Below are 21,279 nucleotides of genomic sequence, written 5' to 3'. Positions count from 1 at the left end.
ATGTTTAATTCCCCCGTGGACTAAACTAATACGATTAAAAAAGGAAAGAAAGCAAGAAAGGCTGATTAAAAGGGAGAATCAACAAAATATCAACATGCCACAGAGAGGAAGGAGGAATAGATAATTAGAAGCAAAAGAGGAGCAGGTAATTATGATCTGAAATTAAATACGATGTTTAAGATGTCTCCTTTGTACTGCAGTGAAGATTTCAGATTCATACACATAATAAACACTCAGGTTGTCATCTGGAGGTGCAAATCTGAAAGATATTCCAACAAATGAAGTGCTGGCAGAGAGAGGTATAAAGAGATCTCCGCCTGTCAGGGGTCAGACAGCCTGAGATTGCTTCTAGAGATCTTTTGAAAATTTCACACGATTGAAGGCTTAGGGGCTTTGCTGCGTTCGCATTTCAAACTCAGATCAGCGGGATCACAATCAAAAATAGAGGTCTGGAAAATTTTGATGCAAAGATGGCCACAGGCTTCACTGATTTTTTTTTTCTTCTTCTTCTTCTCCCAGACAGACACTCTGACATGACTATGATCCCTGGGATGACAGAGTTGTCAGAAAAGAAAGAGAAAATAGCATCTTGTCTTGTAACTTCCTATCAGTCAAAAGGAATTTAGGATCCTCTTTCCAATAAAAGAGAGGGAGAGGGAGCAAGAGGGGGAGTGGGGGAAGACGAGGCTTTCTTACCAGGCAAAGAAAAGTAAAGAGAGTTCTGTGTTTTATAATTAATATTCCACACCTAAACGTTTCTGATCCCTCCCGTTTACAGTCCTCCCACCCCATCACCTTCTTCTCCTCTACAATTTCAATTTTAGATCAATTCATGTCCTCCGAGACAGTGTGCATAAGTGATACAATCTTGGCTACATGTATATTCATGCCTAATATTGTATCATTCATCGTATATGCCTACTTGAAATATATTGCATGTTGTCCTCGAACTTAATGTAAAGAGATTATTTTTGCTACAAATAATCTCATGCCATTATTGTTTTGTCGAAAACATTAAATCGTTCTGAGAACATTTGTTTAAAGTCTAAAAAAGAAGTCGGAAAAACGGAAGGAAATAGAAAATTAAAAAGTGTCCTAAGAGCCGAGGAACAGCCAAAGACAGATTAAAGCAACGGGAATTGTGTTAAAACATATATTCACTATATTCTATTTATAACTCTTTTGGAAAGGTCAGACGCAATAGGAAGTGTTTTATCATCTCAGCTATTTCAAATTAATTGCTATTGATTTGTTGACCTGGAGGAAGAGTAGTTAACTCAGCTCAGGTCTAATTATTGTGGTTGCTAAAAGAAGCGGTGCTGGTAACTTTCCGAAATAAACGAGCTGGATTTGGAAATAGGAACTTGCCGGGATGCTCTTTCCTAATTAGCTCCGAGGCGAGCGTTTGGGGACCTCGGATCACGGGAAAGTTTCCTCTTCTGCATTTTACTCCTAGGTATTCTGCAAGCCAAATCCTAAGAAATAGCAAAAATTCCCCCATATTTCACAACCTGCATGCCTTTTTATTTGAGATTATCTATCTGTCTATCTATCTATCTATCTATCTATCTATCTATCCATGCATCTATCCGTATCTCTCTCTCTCTATATATATATCTATATATTTTTTAATTTTATTTTCAGTTAACCTCTCTGGCGCCGAGTGCACTTCCTCAGGTAAAGATAGGGCAGGGAAGCAGAGAAAATGTGCTTTTGATAATTGACCTTATATATATCTATATATAACTTTATGAAAGAAAAAAATATTAACCAGGAAGATGAACATTTTTTTCCCCTTGGAAGGGATGAAAAAGGATTCAGACTCCACTGAGTAACTGGAGTTTCAAAATTTCTCTCGAAATAAAAAATAACTGCCCTGGCACGCTGGGAAGCAGAAAATAACCTCTGCAAAATGCCTGAAATGATGAGATTTGCATTGCTGAAGTTATGATAAGAAAACCTGTATTTAAACCCGCCAAAGTATCCCGTCCCCCCCCATCCCACCCCGTGTCCGTCCGTCCGTACCCCCCCCCCCCCCCCCCCCCGCATCTGACAGTGGTCACTCTGCTAAATGACGTCTCAATAATAGAAATAACATCCATTTTTTTCCCCTTGCCATCTGAAGCGATCAGTTAATTAAGAAATACACCCCCCATTTTGCGCGGACCCACCTTTTCTAAATGATGGGTGAGAATTTTATGAAGAAAATTATCGAAGAACTTGAGGGTGTGAAGAAAAAAAACTTTGGAGAGCTGTGTTTGCGGTGTATTTTTTCTCTGCTGGGAATATTTCTGGGCTGTGTCACAAAAATGAACCTACGCGGTAGTGGAAGCAATTTCCTGAAGAAAATAAACAAGGCTAAAGAATTTTAAATAAAGTAATTCGAACATGCAGTGATGGGTCAGTTTAAAGGATGATCAAAAACATCTTCTGGGGGGCGATTTATTATTTTTTTTTCCCCTCCGGAAAAGATAAACTAGAATTAGGAGGATTCAGGGTATTGTACTTTTCTACCTGTGTCTGGATGGTGATGCGTTTGCGGTCCATGTTTTCGGGTGCAGCTTTAGAAATAGAGAAATAAAGACAGGAAAATCTGAGAAAGACTTAGAAAGACGCAAGATTAAAGGTATTCGACGGACGGTGGGGGGAAACAGAAATAAGTGTAAGACAATTTATAAGAACTACTTCCCTCCTTGGGGGAAATAACACAATTATTTTTGCACATGTATATCAGAAATTTCAGCTGCTGCCGAATTTCCCGCTTTGAGATGAACAAACTGTATTCGGGGGAAAAAAGTAGAAAAAAATTGATGCAAGTCCTGACCATGCCTTTGTCATCGAGCTGCCCTGGAAACCAGCACGTTTGTGCTCGTATCGCGCTGATATTTTTTAATCTCTGAAAAGGTCCCGTCCCGCTGCGGGGAGTTCGTACCTGCTCGGGGGGCAGGGAGGGGAGGAGAAGCAGCAAACGAACTTGGCAGGACGGAATCGTTACCATCCTGGCAAGGACGCGGGGTAGGAGTTTAAGCCTCCAACTTTTACTTGGGGAGAGTCAAAAAATTAAATAGTAAAGAGCTGTCCTGCGAGGAGGGCGGTGGGCGCTGGGCTGAAGTGGTGATCTCCCCTCCTGCGGGTTTTCGCTGAGGCTGAGGGAGGGGAGGTCGGGAATTTGTATTCCTTTCACCCTAGAGATGGACAAGATTGTCCTGACAACTGCAAAACGTGGGGGCTCAGACCTTTGTTCTGGGGCTGGCGAGTGCAATTTGGAGGTGGCGACTTACAATTTCTTCCTTATAAAGCAAAGCGGGACCGTCCGTGGCTGGAGAATTTTTGCTCAATAAAGTTTTCACAGATCGAGGGTGGGATTGGGTTTTTTTTTTCTTTTTTTTTTCTTTTCTTTTCTTTTTTTTTTTTACTCGTTTTGTTTTGAAGCGTGGCCAACAGCTTGCTAACAAACGTGGAAATTAATGGAAACGCTTCTGGTGACTCCAGCCCGCTTGGCGAGGGCGTCCCTAACCCGGGGCAGGAGCAGGCGAAGGGGCCCGATCCTGTCTCCCTTTCTCAGGGAAATCCACCTAGCTTTAATCCCAGTCTCTCTCTATTTCTTTTGGGGGGTGGGGGGTATGTGTATGTTATTTTTAATTCCCCAAATCGGGACCCCCCCTACCCCCCCACCTACAGCATCCAACCTCCCCCTCTCGCTGCCCCACGACCACGCAGGACGAGCTCAGTTTCAGCAGCAGGATCAGCTCCTAGCTGGCTCTGGATGTGCCTCCCCGGGCCCGATCCTGCCCCCCGGCAGGGCACCCCCTCCCGTCCCAGCCCGCCGCGCTGCGGGCCCCTCGGACGGGATCAGCCGGGTGCGGGCTGGGGGGGCACCGCGCTCCCCCGGCGAGGGGAAACAGCACCCACCGGGCTGAAAACACCCCCGCCGGTACATAGCACCCTTTCGTATACCCCCCAGTAGATGAAATCGTCCTTAAATCTTCTCAGTCACAACTGGAGACGGCAGCTCATATTACCATTAATTGAAATGAGAGCCGCGCTTGACAGATGGGGAATTTCACTCGGTTTTTTTACACGGGTGGTTCGGGGCTTCTCTGACCATGTATTTTTTTATCAGACCAGCGCTCTACGCACACCTTGCGGCCCTGCCCAGAAACACTCTCTACCTTCCTGCACGCCCAGCACCGGGCTGGAAGCGGGCGCTTAGCCGCAGCCTATACGTATGGCCTGTGATGTCTCTATTGCTCGGTGCACGCCTGCCGTGGAAGCGGGGTTTGCTGGAAGGACCGTGTACGCGAGCCTCAGTGCGTGGCGCATCCACCCCCGGGCGCGGGTGGGTGCGCTCCCCGCACACCCCCACGGGGGATGAGCACCCACGCGTGGGCACCCGAGTGTGCCCTGGGGTGTCTGCGGAGGGCTCGGTGCCTCCGCTGGGCTGGGGGGTCGGGGCTGTGGCGGGCGGCTGTCTGAGGGGGACCGCCAGAATTATTCCCAGGCACCAAATACTGCTGTGGAGATTTCACATGATCTTCCTAATTCCACGTTTTATATTTTATGATTTCTTGCCAGCATCTCAGTGTGTTTCTGTTTAGATATACTAAGCTCCTTGAAATTAATTAACCTGTGGTCAGCAACAAAAAAAGTAATACTGGTTAAGCTATATTCCTTTACAACGTTTGGTCACAGTTAGTTACAGAATTTTCCAGCTGTGAAGATGATGTACACTATTTACTGTAATTGAATTGCTGTTATAACACCTTTCAAGAGGAAAAGTGATACATGACAAAAGTTGAGCTGACGCAGAGCCCCCCCTCCCGCCCCGCCGCTTATCTGGAAGGAAAACTTCGCTGCAGAGAGCCCCCACGCGTGTCTGCCCCGGGGGTGGGCGAGGATCCAGCCCCCGCGCAGGGGCACGGCAACCCCTCCGCACCCGCGCTGCACACCCGCAGCAAGCGGCTCTTGGGTTCCGCCGCGTCCCGCGCAAACTCCGCGCATCCCGCCGGGAATTCCGGGCTGAAACGGGCGGGACCCCCGGCGCTGCCCGGTCCCACGGCGGCTGCGGAGGGGCGGGGGGGCTGCTCCTGCATCGCTCCAAGCGCCGGGAACAGCCGTTCTCCTGTTCGGGGAGGCAATTGGATTTATTTCCTTCCAACTCGTAATAGATTCTCTAGAGCATCAGAGAGATTAGTTTATAAAGTAAATTCAAAGCAGGCTGTTCATTAGATCCCATTATTATGAAAAGGGGACGATCAGTTGGAAAATATCTATCTAATTTGGAGGAAAAAAACCACACATTTTAAATAATTTCTGTAACTTTTACTACCTTTGGCGTTTTTGGCAAGAGAACAAATAAAAACCCGGAGGAGTTAGAAGTGCTTTTTCCCCTCTCCTTACCCCCCCCCCCCCCCCCTCCCTTTCTCAGTGCCACATAACAGCCTTTCCTCCTTCAACTTCAAAGAGGACTGAAAGGACAAACATTCTGATACAGCTAATAATACACGGAGAGAAAGAATTTGCATTCCTTAGCAAATATAAGTGCTCATTAATAGAATCATGTATTTGGCTAAGAACATCTTGCCAGCACCGCTGGGAGATAGAGAGTGTTCGTGTGGGGAGGGCTTGAGGAAGAGTTTTGATTGACGGTGTAGGAGCCGCATCTTCCCCCTTTCCCCCAGCCATATATATTAGGTCAACGATTAGTATAAAAAAAAGAAAAAAAGAAGTGAAGTAATAATCATAAAGGAACAGATGGGGACAGAGTGCCCTGCGACTTCTGAAAGGCACAGCAAGGACTCGCTGCCTATAAATTCATCAAGATAATACTAATTGCACTCTTAGGCCGTGTCTCAGCTCCCAGCCGGCCGCCCTGCCAGGGGGTCCCGCATCCGCGCCCGCTCCGCGCCCGCCGCCCTCCCACCCCCGCTCGCCCCTCGAGGGTCCCCGCTTGCACCCCCGCTCCCCTCCGCCGCTGAGCCCGGGGTTTTACAGGGCAAGCGCTCGTCCTGGGGACGGGGCTCCGGCCGCGCAGGGCCGCGCAGGGCAGGGCAGGGCATGCTCGGCGGGGCCGGCGGGCAGCGCCGCCCGCTCCCTCCAGCCCCCCGCCCGCTGCCCCGCCGGGCTCCAGCGGGCCGCTGCCCGCTACTCTGTGCGTGCCCCCTATAGGTGCCCGGCGCGGCTCGAGCCGTCCATACAGCCCCCGCAGGGACGCGTTCACAGGGCACGGGTGCTCGCCGCTAGGCAGGGGTGCAGTGCACCCTCACAGCATCTCTCTGGGACTTGTCACCAGGAGCTCTCTCCACCTGGTACTTTCTTAGGCTCTAAAATGAGACGATTCCACCTAACAGGGGTGGTGGGAAATGCTAAACAGAATTAAAGTCTCTTTCTGATTGAAACTTTGTTAATTTGGCTCAGCTGAAGACAATTCCAGCAATTATCCAAAGCTTATTTTACCCTCCTGAGAACTCTGATTTTGTTCTCATTTACTGTGATGTAAATCTGGATATACTCTTCCCTTAGAGAAGTCTTTTTCAAAAGGGAATAAATCAGCTTGATGTGGACCCCAGGAAAGTTTACTGACACAGGTAGGCAAATCTTTCCTGTTTTCACCACAATAAATTACATAAAAAAGATAAAATATTAGAGAAATTAAAAGGCAGCTTTGTCTTTTAAGGTGATTAGCTGCGATTCCCTCCTGTTCTCTTGACTTATGCCTATAGTTGCTGCTTGACATCTTGCTCCAAAGAAAGAATATAAAAATATCCAGGCAGTGTAGACTGAGTACATGTGTCTGCGAGGTGACTTGCAGAGAGCAGACGGCGGATCAGAACTGCAGCTAGACATAGGGATTATAATTTGATCCCTGAGTTTCTAGCATCTAGTTTTAAAAGTACCGTAATAAACAGCATTTTAAAGGTGAACAATATATCTTGAACTGTTATGTTGAAGGACTTGGTGAGTTTATCATCACTTCAGTCTGTAACAGCAGGTTTGGATAGCTTTCTAGAAGCTAACCCTTAACTCAGCCACAGGGTTGAGAGCCTAGTGTAAACACTGGTCTAGGATACGGCCCACCACTGAGAGTTTTACTACATCAAACTTTGTCGCTAGCAGTTCCTTTCTGGCTTTCAGTCTTTCAGGCTTATTTAAGAAGTTACAATTGCTTGGAAGTTTCTTACGTGAGTGTATTTGTATTATTCAAACACAGCTGAATGTAATTTGCCTGTGATTTTAGTGGGACCATATTTCATCGGAGATGCACAGAAACACCAGAGGAATAGTGCTAGGAAAGCATCACATGTGGTTCTATGGGATGGTTTGTGTATGGCAAGAGCAGAAACATGCGTCGGCTTCAAAGAAGTCCTGTATTTTATTAGCATAATGTGTAGAAATTGTCAGTCAGGGGCTTGCTGTTGGTTTAGGCTCAGCAGTCATTGGTCTAATAACCTTCTGACTGAGTTTGGGATTAAAAAGTCAAAAGTTTTTCGTTCATTCAGCAAGCAGGACCCTCTGTCTGAGCACGCTGATGTCTGCGTTGACTCTTTGTTCTGCCCCAGTGGTCCCCGGCCCACGCTGGCCCTGGGAGCCCCGGGATAACAATATCAAGCAAGGAATGCCCTGGCGTCTTTTTTTTTTTTTTTTTTTTTTTCCTCCCCTGTCCCCATCCTTTTTAATTCCTGTGGCTGTGAGCAGCCTCAGAGGGTCCATAAGGTTAACAAATTGGGAATTTCAAACCCCTTTGTTTCAGCCTCCCCTGAAACATGCCTGTTGGCTTTGCTATGGGGCCGTGCGGGAATCCTTCCTGACCGACGGCCCCAAGTCCCCGAGCTCACGGGGTCCTGAGCTCCGGTGCCAGCCTCAGCAGGGGGCTGCGCCAGGGTGAGGAGCGCGGATCTTCTGGGATGAAATAAAATGTTTCAGATACAATGAATTGGACATCTGTTTCATCAGAGAAAAAAAGAAAAAAATTCATCAGCTCTAATGAGAGATGCTAAGATATTTTAGTATGTTGATAGACTGCCTCCTGCTCCTCACAGCTGGAACAAACACGCTACCTAATCTGTTGGCCCCTAGGAATGATTTTTTTCTCCCCGGATAATACCTTTTCTTCACATCAGAGCACTGGAGTATCAGTAGCACGCACTCAATGCTTTTCCATGCGCTCTTCAGTGGTTTTGGGTCATTGCCAGCCTTCAATTTACCTGCAAGCTCCCTTATCTCTAGGCTGTGGATCCATTCTGTGCTGGATTTCTTAAATACGATGATGTTCTCCTGTGCAAGCTATTGTTTTTTAAGTCAGTAGCAATACCAGTGCTAAAAGTCTGTTTTGTTTTCTGTTAACATGCTTGGGAGATCTGTTTTTATCCTGAGCTTGTCCTGTAGGGTTCACCTCCTCCAAATGCTTCCCTACCCTTTAAGTGTGCTGGGCCAGGCATGCAGGACTTGTTCTTTCTCACACTGAGAACATCTCAGCGTCACCCATCATCTGCAGCAGTCTTGCTCAGTGCTGGGTGACACTCCTGTGTGCTGGTTGCTTTATCAAGAGCTGTTAACCTTTCATTCATGTGATTTTTATTAGCAGCTGTGTGTGGCCTCTGAATGGTTTTAGGGTATGTTCCTGGACCTGATCACATTCTCCCCTTTGGTTATAAGTTGGGTTTGTGCACAGATTCAGTTCTTGCAAGCTGAACTCTTCAGTTCTTTGTGCAAACTTATTTTTCCTGTAAATACAATATTGTTTCTGGATTTTTCTGGGAAAGAATTCCTATTTACTCCATTCTCGGGTACTATGTTTTTTTCTAGGTGCAGCTCTCTCTTGCTTTTATTTGTACTTTCCTCCTTGCAAGAGGTGTCAGGAGGCTGAGCTCCACCCAACCCATCCTACATACCACGGCCTGAAATGTGCCATGAAAGATGGTTCTGCTTCTAACACGAAACATGTGCTTTTCATTTGAAAAGCAGTGACCAGAGATGGTGTGAGTATAGTTGGGACTTTAGCCAGGCACTTGCAGACCAACTTCATAGCATTGCCTACGAGAAGACCATTGCCTCAGAGTAGATAACTGCCTTTTCCTGGGCAATCCCTTACAGCTGCCCCAGCAGTGGCCTGTTTCCAAAGTGCTGTCACCCACGTTTATTCAATACTTGTCATAGTACAGTCTCTTCTGGAAGCAGGACCCTGTCTGAAGCTACTGATAACAGCTTGTTGTGCTGTTGACATGGTTGCGGATCCCATGACTCCCTGTATTTCTTTTTTTCAGATGTAGCATTCCAGGTCTCTATTTTTTTTTTAAGCCTTCCTTTCATTAAATTGTGCTGATGCCACAGAAAATTGTCAGCTGTCCATTCTTTCCCTAGACAGGGAATATATCTATATGTATATATATGTATATATGTATGTATAATCACAGCAAGGGGAGGAAAGGGTCAGGTGTTGCTATGGAAAGAGACTATTAATCTGTGACAGAACTGGTACTAGGGGAGGTGAGAGCCTTCCCCTGCACAAAATAAGCTTTAAAAGGATGCTCACGGAGAGCCCAGCCTTTCTCCAGGAGATGCCTGCACCAAGTTCTGTAATTTGGTAATTTGTTCCTCTTATTCCTTGCCTTTGATGATGGCTCTTCAACCAGATTTTCACTGATCTAAATGTAGCCCAGTCTCAACTACTCTGGATTAAATTAGAAAGAAGATTGGTATGAGGTACCGACTTGAATGCTTTACAAAGAGCGTGACGGCTAGGTCCCAAAGATTGTTGTAAGTTTCTCAAAAATCTTGTGATGGTTTTTGCCAGCCAAGCATCTACTTATATGCATAAAAAATCTTTCACTTTTAATAGATGTATCCAAAAGGAAAGAAGGGGAAGTTGAAAGCGAGGGGGGAGATTATCCCTTTTCTCATTTGTGTTAAAATCATGCCCCTTGCAGACCCCAGCTGCATGTCACTCTCTGGTCCATCACGGTCACGGGTTTCATCAGGGACTATCACATTAACCAGCCTGTAGCAAATGAAACTAGCTCTGCTCTTATTAACTCCATCACTGACCAGCACGAGGGAGGGGAATCCTCTGGTGCCTTTGCAGAACTGGTTTCTCTTTACTCCGTGTGTGCCTGTCCAGATACACGCAAATGGCTTCAGCTTTCTGAGGCTCCCGGTGAGGATGGGATTGAAGCAGCCATGCCTGACCCACCAACTGGTCTTTATCTGTACAGCCCACAAAACACAGAAGATTATGTTATTAACTGTGGCATCTTGACTGCATTTAAAATTAAAAGGGTAAAAGGTAGACTTGCAGCTGAATTTCTCACCTGTAAAACTTAGGTTGTGCTCTGGGTGTTTTTACATCATCATCAGAATTATCTCTCTGGGTGTATTTTTTAGCAGCCCGCCTGATGGCTTCATCCTGGTCTGGCTTAGTGATGGAGCTAGAAGTAAAGAGTTAAATTAATTTCTTCCCATAAGGCAGGATTTTTCAATCCATTTCAGTGTTCTAGCCTCTGCCATTTTTCTTGCTGACCGCAGACCTGCCAGTTGGTGTTACCTCTCCCGGTCACTTGGAGGTTGCCTCATGGACCACAAGGTCTCTCCTGGCCAAAGGCTGAAAACTACTGCTTGGAGGAATGTGAATGAGCAGAACAAGCCTCTTGCAGGGTCATTGGCCTGGCACAATACTCACACACACCAAGTAATGTGCCACAAGCAACATTTTATTTTTGCTCTGCCTGCCAGTCTCAATTTCAACTTTTTAAAAATTTTCTTTTGCTACAGGAAACATCAGAGGACTGTGGATTGGGGACCACTGTCCTATATAGAATAAGAAGAGTTGGCTTAGATATTAAAGTATTAACGTTTCCTTGGGCCTCCCTTATCTCTAGCATGTTTACATTTTCTTCGGAAGTAGTTTGATTAGTTCTGATATTTTTGTTTTGCTCTGGACCCTTAAATCCTGGTAAGAAATCAGCATGTCTGGCTTTTAAACCTTTGCAATTGGAACAAGTCACCTTCTTGCAGGCACATGTGTCTGTGTGCATACACACAGAGACATGTGTCAATATACAGAGAAACAGAGAGAGGGGTTTATGTGCTTCTCGGGAGATCAAACCTGGGAAAAGGAGGGTGACTTTTTCCTCTACAGCATTTAGAAATATCCCATGACCCCTCTCTGCATTTTGCAGAGCAGATTTAGCTGCAGATCCAGCACTCCAAGCAGGGCTGCGGCCCCAGCCACTGCGTTAGTGTCATTTCTCCTTCCTGCCTACTTCAGCAATTATGTTTTCAGCCAAGAGCAGTGAACACAGAGAGGCAAACAGTAGAAAACTTGCAAATATTTGAAGGGTTTTTACTGATCAGGGTTCAGAGCTCCAGTTAGTTATTATTTCATAGTGTAGAAGAAATACAGGCTTTGTCTTCTGTAAGTGACAGACACAGGGTAACCATCAGAGCGGCTCCGGTGAGCTTCCTGATATCAAGACAGCTAAAGTTCTGTTCAGAAGCTGGTTGGCAAAGCAAACTGAGCTGCCCATCAGCCGGTGCATGGTACTGGCAACACAGAATGATGAGAGTAAAAAAATAAAAACAATGGAGTGGCCTATTCTAAACTTTGGGATAAGGGTCAAGATGCCTGATGTGATTATAGGTGGTCACTGGAGACAGGATGACTGGTGAGAAGGGGAGGGAGGTGGTTAGCAAGAGCTTGTGGTGTGCCTGGGGCAGACAAAAGAAGAGTCGGGAAGCAACAGTTGTATTTTCCAGAGCAAAGAGATTAATTAGCGAGAAGGGCTGGTTTTGTGGCACAGAGCAGGTTTTCTTCACAAATGGGCATGAATAGTACCATGAGAGAGATGGGGCTCTATTTCCTCTCTTGGGAATCCATGGATTGTTTGCTAGTGAGGGAAGAGGGATGCAATCTCCTTAGTCCTACTAGTAAACCTATCCCCAATAAAAGCAGATCTTAGTAAATAGGGAAGGCTGGGTTTTTTTTTACTTGCTTGGGTGGTCCTTTTTGCATGATAACATGTGCCATATCAAATGGTGTCCACATCACTGCAAATGCTCCTTGGAGTCTGAAGTGTTTACAAGATAAATTTCAAATGGTGCAGGAAAGGGTGCATCACCATCACCTTACACAGTTGTTACATACTTTGCATCCAGTGTCCATTTTAAATTAAATGACAACATATGAGAGAGATTGCCTGACACGTTTGACCTATTTGTTATGACTTTGATAATTTTTTTAAAGATCCTACCTCGGGAAGATTTCTTAAGTGATAAGAGAGAGCAACTATTGGCTACTCATGCTAAAGGAGTGCCATGAAGGGAGGACAGGGGGAATGGAGGAAGAAAGGCAGTTGTATAAGATGTGGCTAAACAGATGATCCAAGCTGGCATCACTGGGGGAAAAAGAAACTGAGATAAGGTAAGAAAGAAATATATATAAAAAAGAAAGCATATGGGCATCTGGGAAGTGAGGTTAAGAAGTATGACCTTGCTGTAGGATGGAAAAAAGGAGTGTAAAGGATGTCTGGAAGATAGGCACAGGATGCTGAGAAAAGTGATTTGTCACTTGGGTTTTTGGGATGGGTGACAGATGGGAGGCTGTGGTGAGGAAGGACACACAGAAAGGAGGAGAAAGGGGCACACAGCAGACCAGGCTGGACCTCAGAAGGGTGGTGGAGGGAAGGTGACAGGCGGTGCAGGTCAGGGGGAGCCAGGGATGGCTGCCAAGCCCGCATGGTGATGGGGTGGCATTGTCAGTGACGATATTGTCAGGGATGGCAGACAACGGGAGTAGGATATGGGGGATGTGGGAGAAGAAAGTGCTTTCAGCCGCCACCGCTGACGTGGGAGGGGTAAGTTCAGTGTTGATCTCTCAGTGCAGTTCCTCAAAATCTGGGGCCATCTGGACACAGTCCTGTCCCTCATACAAGCTGTCAGCGGCATCGAGGGATTGCTCTGGCAGCCAGGACTTGCTGGCACATCCAAGAGCCTCCGCGCTCATGGCCAGGAGGGCAGATGGCACCAGATCCACTACAGTGGCTTTGCACCACCTGGTGCCCCCTCTTTGGGGGAGTCCTGCAGAGCCAGGTGAGCCTGGCTTCAGGCACTGCTGTGTCACTCAGCCGGATGGTGTAGGGCTACCCTGCCACACCACAATGAGTAGACACCTAAAGACCTTCAAGGATATGAGCCATGGTGCAAACGTTCAGGATGTCCACATTCATTTTTGGCTGGCTGTATTATGTCAGGCATCACCAAAACAACAGCCTGACACGGGTGACAAAGAACTCTGCTCACAAAATGTCTGCAAAGGAACAGATATTTACAGCGATCAATTTCTTCAACCTCATTTTCTCCGCACTTCCTTTGCTCAGCACAGATCTGATGCATAAATTAAAATTTGCGCTGGTGTTTTGAGTTGCTCCAGCAATGGGTATGAATAGGAGTCTTTAAAAATGTTGGCCGTTCCTGCTCACGCGCAGCTATACATCACGGATTATTTTATTCAAGAAATGTCATTGGCTTTCAACCATCCCATTAACAATACTAGTTTGTTATAGCATATCTGATAATGAGGATCTGAACAGCAAATGCTTTGGGGTAAGAAACTGATGGTATGTGTATATTACCGATCTTAGAGCTGTGGAAAATAATGCCAATGATTGCAGGCCTTCCATGAGAAAAAAAAAAAAAAGGCGGTGCCAACAAGGACAGTATAAAGTTGTGTATCAGAGGAGATGACATGGGAAGCAAACAGTGACTGTGAATTGATTAAAGTGTCAGTTTCCCCTGGCTGAGGAGCACTGGCCATTTCTCTTCTCACCTTGGGCACTACCTCCTCGCAGATGCCATCCCTGGGGGAGGGAAGAGGTTGTAGTCAGTTCATCCAACCCACAGCCCTAACAAACTCTTCTGCCAGAGAAGACCCTGAGACATTTTACCTTGAATCCCATATGTGCATGTATTTCTTCCACTGGAAAATATAAATGTTTAAAAATAAATTACATCCATTTCAGTTAAACTTTAAGACTTCTCAAATCTAGGTATGACTTTCTGGTCAAAACCTCTGAGGCAGAGATGCTCATATAAGAATAACAAATGGACCCACAGTGAAGATATTCACAGAGTGAAATAGAAAGATAAACAGAAGATTTGAACACATTTCCTCTGCATCATAAATGGGTTCCCTAAGCACTAATTTATTAGTAATTTGGTAAAGGGAAGAGAGGAGAGAAAGAAGAGAAGGAAAAAGATTCCAGTTGATAAATTTGCAACTGTTTTCATTGTATTTTATCACATAACATGAAAATACATGTAATGGATTCATACGCAAGCAAATGATGAAATACATATAAACTCATAAATAACTGCATACCCATATTAGACTAATAGAAAGCAGAGACCAGTCTTAAAAATTTACCTTGAACTATGCTAGACTGTACAGCTATGTCACTTTACCCCAGAAGAGCATCTCATCTAGCATCTGCTGTATGATTATACACTCTGCTTTGGGACTGCACTAATGTGACAATTTAGGAAGTACACTTAAATGAATGATCTGAAGTGTATGGCACAAGTACCTGTAATGGACCATCCCAAACTCCTCTTTTAGATAGGGAGAAAAGATGAAAACCTTTGACACAGTAGCCTTGACACAGGTACTTGAACGAATGCTGTAAGTATGGTGAATGTGGTTCAGGGAAGGGACATATAACTGCAAATATTATTAAAGCAGCTACTGATTTACAAATGCATAAACTGTAGAAGAAAGGGAGCCATGACAAAACCTGTTAATGATAAAATTGGAAAGAGAAACATTGCTTACCTAACTGGTTAAATCATGATGGAGAATAAAATCAATTTAAAAAGAAACAGCAGATTTAGAAGCACACTCAATACGTCTGCCAGCCTAAAATAGCTGGTGCCGCTAAGGAAGAGAAGTCTATAACCACAGCGAAACTGTCCGATTCTGTTCAGTCCTATGCAGATCTGTACACTACAGCCTCTCAGCCGCCTCCACTGATGCTGCAGGCAAGAGTTACCCAGCTCTACCTTTGCTCTCCCTACTGACAGAGAGGACTGAACTTAACCTCTCAGAACAGATCCATCTTAATCATAGAATCATAGTTTGGGTTGGAAGGGACCCTAAAGCTCACCTCGTTCTAACCCCCCGCCCCGGGCAGGGACACCTCCCGCTGGCCCAGGCTGCTCCCAGCCCCATCCAGCCTGGCGCTGAGCACTGCCAGGGACGGGGCACCCACAGCTGCTCTGGGCAGCCTGTGCCAGCGCATTGCCACCCTCACAGAAAAGAATTTCTTACTAATAGCTAAGGCAAATCTACTCTCTTTCAGCTTAAAACCGTTGCCCCTCATCCTATCACTACATTCCCCAACATCTTGGACATCTATATGTCCTCAAAAGATCTAGAGACAGATTTACAATCATTAACAGAATAAATTTCAGGGGTATGAAATTAATACCTACTGGGTGACTTCAGGGCTCAACATTCATTGATTTTAAAACAGCAGAAGCTTTTAAAACTTCTTTTTTTTTTTTTCTGATTAGGTCCTATAAACATAACTTCTGGGTGTCTAAGCTCTCATGAAAAATCAAAGGAAGCCTGCATGCAAAGCAGAAGTAATTTGTCTCACTTTAGTTTACTCTCGTTTGTCCCGGAAAATGAAAAGAGGCTTTTCTCAATGCACGTGTGCAATACAGTTGTGTTTGGAGTTAAACTTCTTATTGTAATGTTGGAAACCCAAACTGTGCATGCAAATCCCCTGATGGCTTAGTACCGGATTTCGGAGTATCATTGCAGAGACATCTTTGAAAATTTGGCCCCATTTTGTAGTCATAACGTGACAAATTCCTCCTGTATGGCAATTCTGGTGAGCAGTGTGCCTGGAGGTTTGGCTAGTTTGTGAGGATTAAAGTCTTGGTTTTAAAGACAGTAGCTTATTTTTCCTCCAAAACAATCATGAAAATAGAGATACCTGCTTTTAGAGAAAAACAGATCCACAAGATAGAAAATTACAGTTACCTAATCTGAGTGGTGTTTGAAAGCTCCCAACGAAGCCTGGCTCCCCTTGTTAAGTTCCTCTGCCAGGACCTGGGCCTGATTTTTTTGATTCTTCATTGCTTTGAGCATGCAGGATTTCTAAAGAAGCTCACTTTCACCCTGTTTACTTCAGAAATTCAGCTCAGGTTTCTGTCTCTTATGGATCCTGAGCATACACCTGACATGAGTCCTCATGTTGGGCTCCAGTTAAAGGACCCAGTGTTGGGTGTGATGGCTTTCCTTCCCTCATCCCAAGCCCGTGTTCTGTCACACAAAAGGGCATCCTTATGCCAGGATCAAGTCCACTAGCTCCTTCACTTGTTCAAAGGTATCCTTTTATGCCTTTTATGATAGACATTTTTCTTAAGCCCTTGCCAATTAAATTCAGTTTAATAACTCTGTCCATTTATGTGACACATTTCATCTTGGGAGACCTAATAAAAACACTAATTACTGTTCAGAGTGCTCCCAAGAGGTGAATTATCATTATCACATCTTCATTCTGTTGATAGGGAAACTGAGGCAACATGACCTGCGTAGGACAACAGACCAGAATCCTTGCCAAACCACCCAGGTGAGTTCAGTGCTGTATGTTTTTCCATGTGGGGCAAAATCTACTTCTTCTGGGTGTAAATGGAGGAATACCTTGCTATCTCAAGTCTTTCTTCCAGAATTCAACAAAGGAAACAGCTGAGAGCATGGAGCTATCAAGTCTTGGAGCCTCTGCTTCCTCCTCATGTTTTGATTAAACTTCCTGCTGTTGCATCAACACTCTTGGCAGAAGCAAAGGTCGCTCTTAAAGGCAGCAAGGTCCTTTGGGTACAAAAGCGATACAGCCGTCACCCAGCAACATCCAGGGGCTTTTTCAGTTGGGGCTGAGTGAGTTCACCCCAGGATATACGCCCAGATGACCTTGCAATCGTGACCATGCTGCTATACCAGACCTGTGCGACTGTCACCAGCACTTGGGGCATTTGAAGGATGATGCAAAGGTGAATGAAGGGAGCCAGGCCATGAAAATGATGTCTCTGCATCTTTCTGTTCTCTGCTGGGCATCTAACTTACAATGCCAGCAACGCTTTTCTCCCTTGGTCTCAAGAGGAAAGCTGTATTTGGAGTAGGGCAACATGCCTTCATTTGAGATATTTAATGCCTTCGAAGCACCACCAAAGCTCAATTAGCAAATAGAAAAAAAAAAACCCAGAAGTCAAAGCAGGAGACCTATGTATGTAGTTCCAACATCAAAGGAATATTACCTGCGCTTTCATCTCCCTTTCCTCTTGTGAGTCAAAGGTAGAACACATTACTGCATATTTTAAGCATTTTCTATTTTGAAAGCTTAAATGTCAGTGTAATTCCCCCAATGGTAATTTCTGTTGTGCCGTTCCAGGCGGGTACTTCAACAGAATGTCTCCCAGTTTTCACATGATTATCTCCATCTCCTCCTTTGATAGGTTTGCTTCCAATTGCTTCAAGTATTCACTCTGGATTTGAACTGGTTCATATTCCTTGACAATTTGCTTTGAGCGCTGTCAGATGAGGTGTGGTACTGCCTTTTATGGGGCATTTTTGATGTCGTACCTTCCCCTGGCTCCCCCATCCTCTTCTCTCAAACGCAGGATCATCTGGTTGCACCTAGACTTACTTGCTGTTCAGAGCAATCTATAATATAACCACCTGGAAAAGAACATATCTTTTTTTTCTTTTTCTTTTTCCATGTTTCTTTCTTTAGAATGAACTTTGCATTTGAGGATTATTGACAAATCTGTTTGAAAAAGACATGTGAAGAAAAAACCTTTATGGTCCATCTTGTGGTAAAAAGCGGGTATTTCTTTGCTCATTTGAATGTCGGTGGATTATTTATGCTGGTGCAATGTTTTGAAGAGATAAAATACTCCCCACTGTGCTACATGCAAATCTCTGCAACGTAAACATAAATAGTTGTTGCACATGCATAATCAAAGACATTTTTTATAATTATTGTTGGATAGTTCAGTCCTCTAATAGCATCATCTGGTGTAAATCAGTGTAGCTCTACTGAAGCCTGCAAAGCCCCTACCGATTTGTACCAGATGGGACTCAAACTCTTCGCTCTAAGTTTAGTCCTTCTGAAAAAAAAGAAAAGAAAGGGAAAAAAAAGGCAAAAGCCTGACAGTCCTTGAAAATGAACTTCTTGTTAATTCATGGAAAGCTTGTAGAGCAAGAGTGGCAGGGACTTTTCTTGATCCATATGTATGCCTCAGTCCTTATCTAGAGAGAACATTTCTGCGATGAGGGAAGGCGTGGGTTTCTGTGCCAAGTTAGTTCTTGGCCCCTCTGCTCAGACTATCGCAAAGATTTGCCAGATAATGTCATTTATATTGTGAACTCCTTTCTGCCGAGATTTGGACTAAGACAACCAGCTCTTTAGCATAGGCCAGCATACCGCTGCCAGATGCTAAGAATTTTCAGTCGTTCACAACCTGTGCTGCATTTTTAGATACCTGAAGGTGAAGGGCTCAAAATCTGCTTTTCTGTCCCCAGAGCCATCTTGTTTCACTGTCATTCAGCATTATCTTTTCTCCAACATCGTACACAGCACAAAGAACTTTTTAAAGCTACTTTGACACCTGATTCTACCCCAGCTGAAGACAACAACCTCAGTCTCATCCTTCTGGTGTTCTGCAGATAAACTTTGCTTGGAGTTAGTATAAAATACAATGCTCAGCAGCATTTATTTTCACAAATTCATTTAGACTACATCATCCAAATAGCTGCTAGTGGAGACTGCCCAGGCATATTTCAATGCCATAAACATACATTTATTTCCAAATCATCAGTGTTAGTAACCGGCATACAGAGTGTTTTGTCCAACAGAAATTAAGGTAACTTAGTGTAAAAAGAGGTGGAAAATTAGAGGATTGTTCCCTTTTGAATGTTGACAGCAAAAATATCCCCTAAATACTGAATTATTGCTTACTATAAGATAATAGAACGTTCACCTAAATTTCGTGGAGGTGTAAGATTTTACAGTATTGAAGAGTACACACATATGCATGCACTATAAATGTATCCAGCTTTCAACCAACTGAAATTTTGCATTACTGTGATCTGCTCTTTCAGGTTTGCCTGCCTGTGAGATTTTTTTCCTGTTTTCTGCATTTTCAACAAGATCCTCCCAAAGAGTTGTTATTCTTGTATAAGCTTGATGTGGACACAAACTTTTTTGCAAGAAGTCTGAGCTACTGTTAGCAGCTTCTGAAGAGCTCTAAGTCTGATGCGGGTTTAATTTGTGATGAGTGCCATGGCAGAACAGTCTAACAATATAAGTCTGTTGGACATGTCGTCTGGGCTGTCACGTTCAATTTGCACATGACCTCCTGGCCAAAAAATGGGAAAGAAGTGGTAGAATGTGGGACTGAAAGCTTATATTATTGCTTTGACAGCTTCACTCATCTAGAAGTAATGCAAAATGCAATTTATATTTATACTCTCTGACCTTCTGTACAGAGAGGGAAACTATCTAATGATGGGCCATGGTAGCAGAGAAAGAAACAGATCTCAATACAGCTGGAATTTGTCTACATTTTTTGCTTTTCAACCATTCAATTACAGTCAAAAGATAAATGAAACATGAAGAGTGCCTTGGTTAGGTAGTGACACAATTATTTTATAGTGAGTAGGTTCTGGCTTTGAGCCTTGGCAAAGGTTGCCATGCACGCCTTGTTTCACTAGATACAGATAATCTGCCTGCTCCCACTGGACAAATCCCCTCTGTTTGGAGGTGTGTCATTATGCCCATCACAGGAGGAGAAGAAAGACACTAGCAACTCAGTACCACTTTTCCCGTGCATTTGAATATTCTTGAGAGAGGCTGACACTCTAATCCTATTAACTACGATAAATCAAGTCAGGCCTAATTGTAAACGGGACATTATTCATTTTGGTGGAAAACAGGCAGATAGGAAGAACGCACCACATTCTTCTCATCCGAGGAGCAGCACGTGGGTTTGTATCTTCTCAGGGAAAAAATAATGCATAAATCAGCCTTTGATTCTGACAGAACTGCCGAAGTAAATACCGGGTAACACCTGAAGATCCTTAACAACGTGTCTCAGAGCAGGTATCATACTGCCATAGCTCAGCATCCTTCAGAGGCCTTCACTGCAGCCACGACTGTTTACAACAGCATGATTTGGCTCAAAAATTCAGCCTCCAGCTGTATCTGTTTCTCTCTTTTCATCTAAAAGAGATGCAGCATTTGAAGGAAAAGTTATTTGCAGGAATGAGCATTAAGGGAAGACAACAGGCACATAAAACAGAAAGTACAGGTTTTATGCGTGCCAGTGTATTTTGGACAACTACATCAGCCTGAATTTGTCTCTTCATGCCATTGATCTCTTCTGCCTTAAATAGGAGCTGATCCAAAGGCCATTGGCCTCAATAGCGAGACTTTCATAAATGGTTGTAGGCTGTGAAACAAGCCTAGGGGTAGCCTGTTTTCTGTCTTAATTGTTTTATTCTGGATTGCCGCATTTCAATGGGTGTTTTTTTACTTTTGTAGCTTGAATGATTAAAACCCCATATTATCAGACAAAAAATTTAACTGATATCCAACTTTCTTCATGGAATTCCTTTTTTAAAAGTTATATGATGGCAATAATAAACAACTAAACCAATGGTCACTATACCGTTAATATGTCAGAAAAGAATAAAAATATACACACAAAGGCTATGGGAAGGTCATGTTTCATAAATAAATGCAATAAGATGAAACAACTAAGACAAAATAGTGCAATGATGAGAGGCTGAGTGAATATTAAAATGCAATTTATCTTTCTTTTGGTTTGTTTGCCAGTGAGAAAAAGTACTTTGTCCAAACTATTAGTTATCCTACAGGTTAAAAACTTCTTACCTCTGCACCTTTTGGAGCAGAATATAATTATATTTTTTAAATTATAAGAAACCTTGGAATCTAGTTGATTTATGTAGCTTCTTTCTCTGGTCCCTGCAGGCTGGTGGAAACTCCTGGCTTTCCAGCGTGTAATGTTACAGTACATGGGTTTAAGTGATGGGCCACACATGAGGACTGAGATCTCTGGGGTGACTCCTCGGAGGCGAGGGGCATGGCTGAGTGCGAGCATGGCTGTGTGAGGGGCACTTTGCAGTGTGAACCTCGCAGTTGGTGCACATGGTTAAATCAATACCCACCTCCCTCAGGGCTCCTCCAGCCAAAGAGCACCAAA

At 44.3% G+C, this 21,279-nt stretch overlaps 1 long non-coding RNA gene across 2 annotated transcripts in view; it reads left to right on the top strand.

Moving 5' to 3' along the window:
* Positions 1–20,962, top strand: part of LOC114015241 (uncharacterized) — a 35,109-nt gene extending 14,147 nt beyond the window's left edge. For both annotated transcript variants that reach the window (XR_008733368.1, XR_003559049.2), the window contains exons 2-3: positions 16,567–16,628; positions 16,726–20,962. This is a non-coding gene — a long non-coding RNA (uncharacterized LOC114015241). The remainder of the gene's footprint in view (positions 1–16,566; positions 16,629–16,725) is intronic.
* Positions 20,963–21,279: the final 317 nt, after the last annotated feature.

This window comes from Falco cherrug, chromosome 7 (genome assembly GCF_023634085.1).
Source record: "Falco cherrug isolate bFalChe1 chromosome 7, bFalChe1.pri, whole genome shotgun sequence".
NCBI classification, from domain to species: Eukaryota; Metazoa; Chordata; class Aves; order Falconiformes; family Falconidae; genus Falco; species Falco cherrug.
The sequence above is the reverse complement of the archived record's forward strand: the minus strand, read 5'-3'. Positions and strand labels throughout refer to the sequence as shown.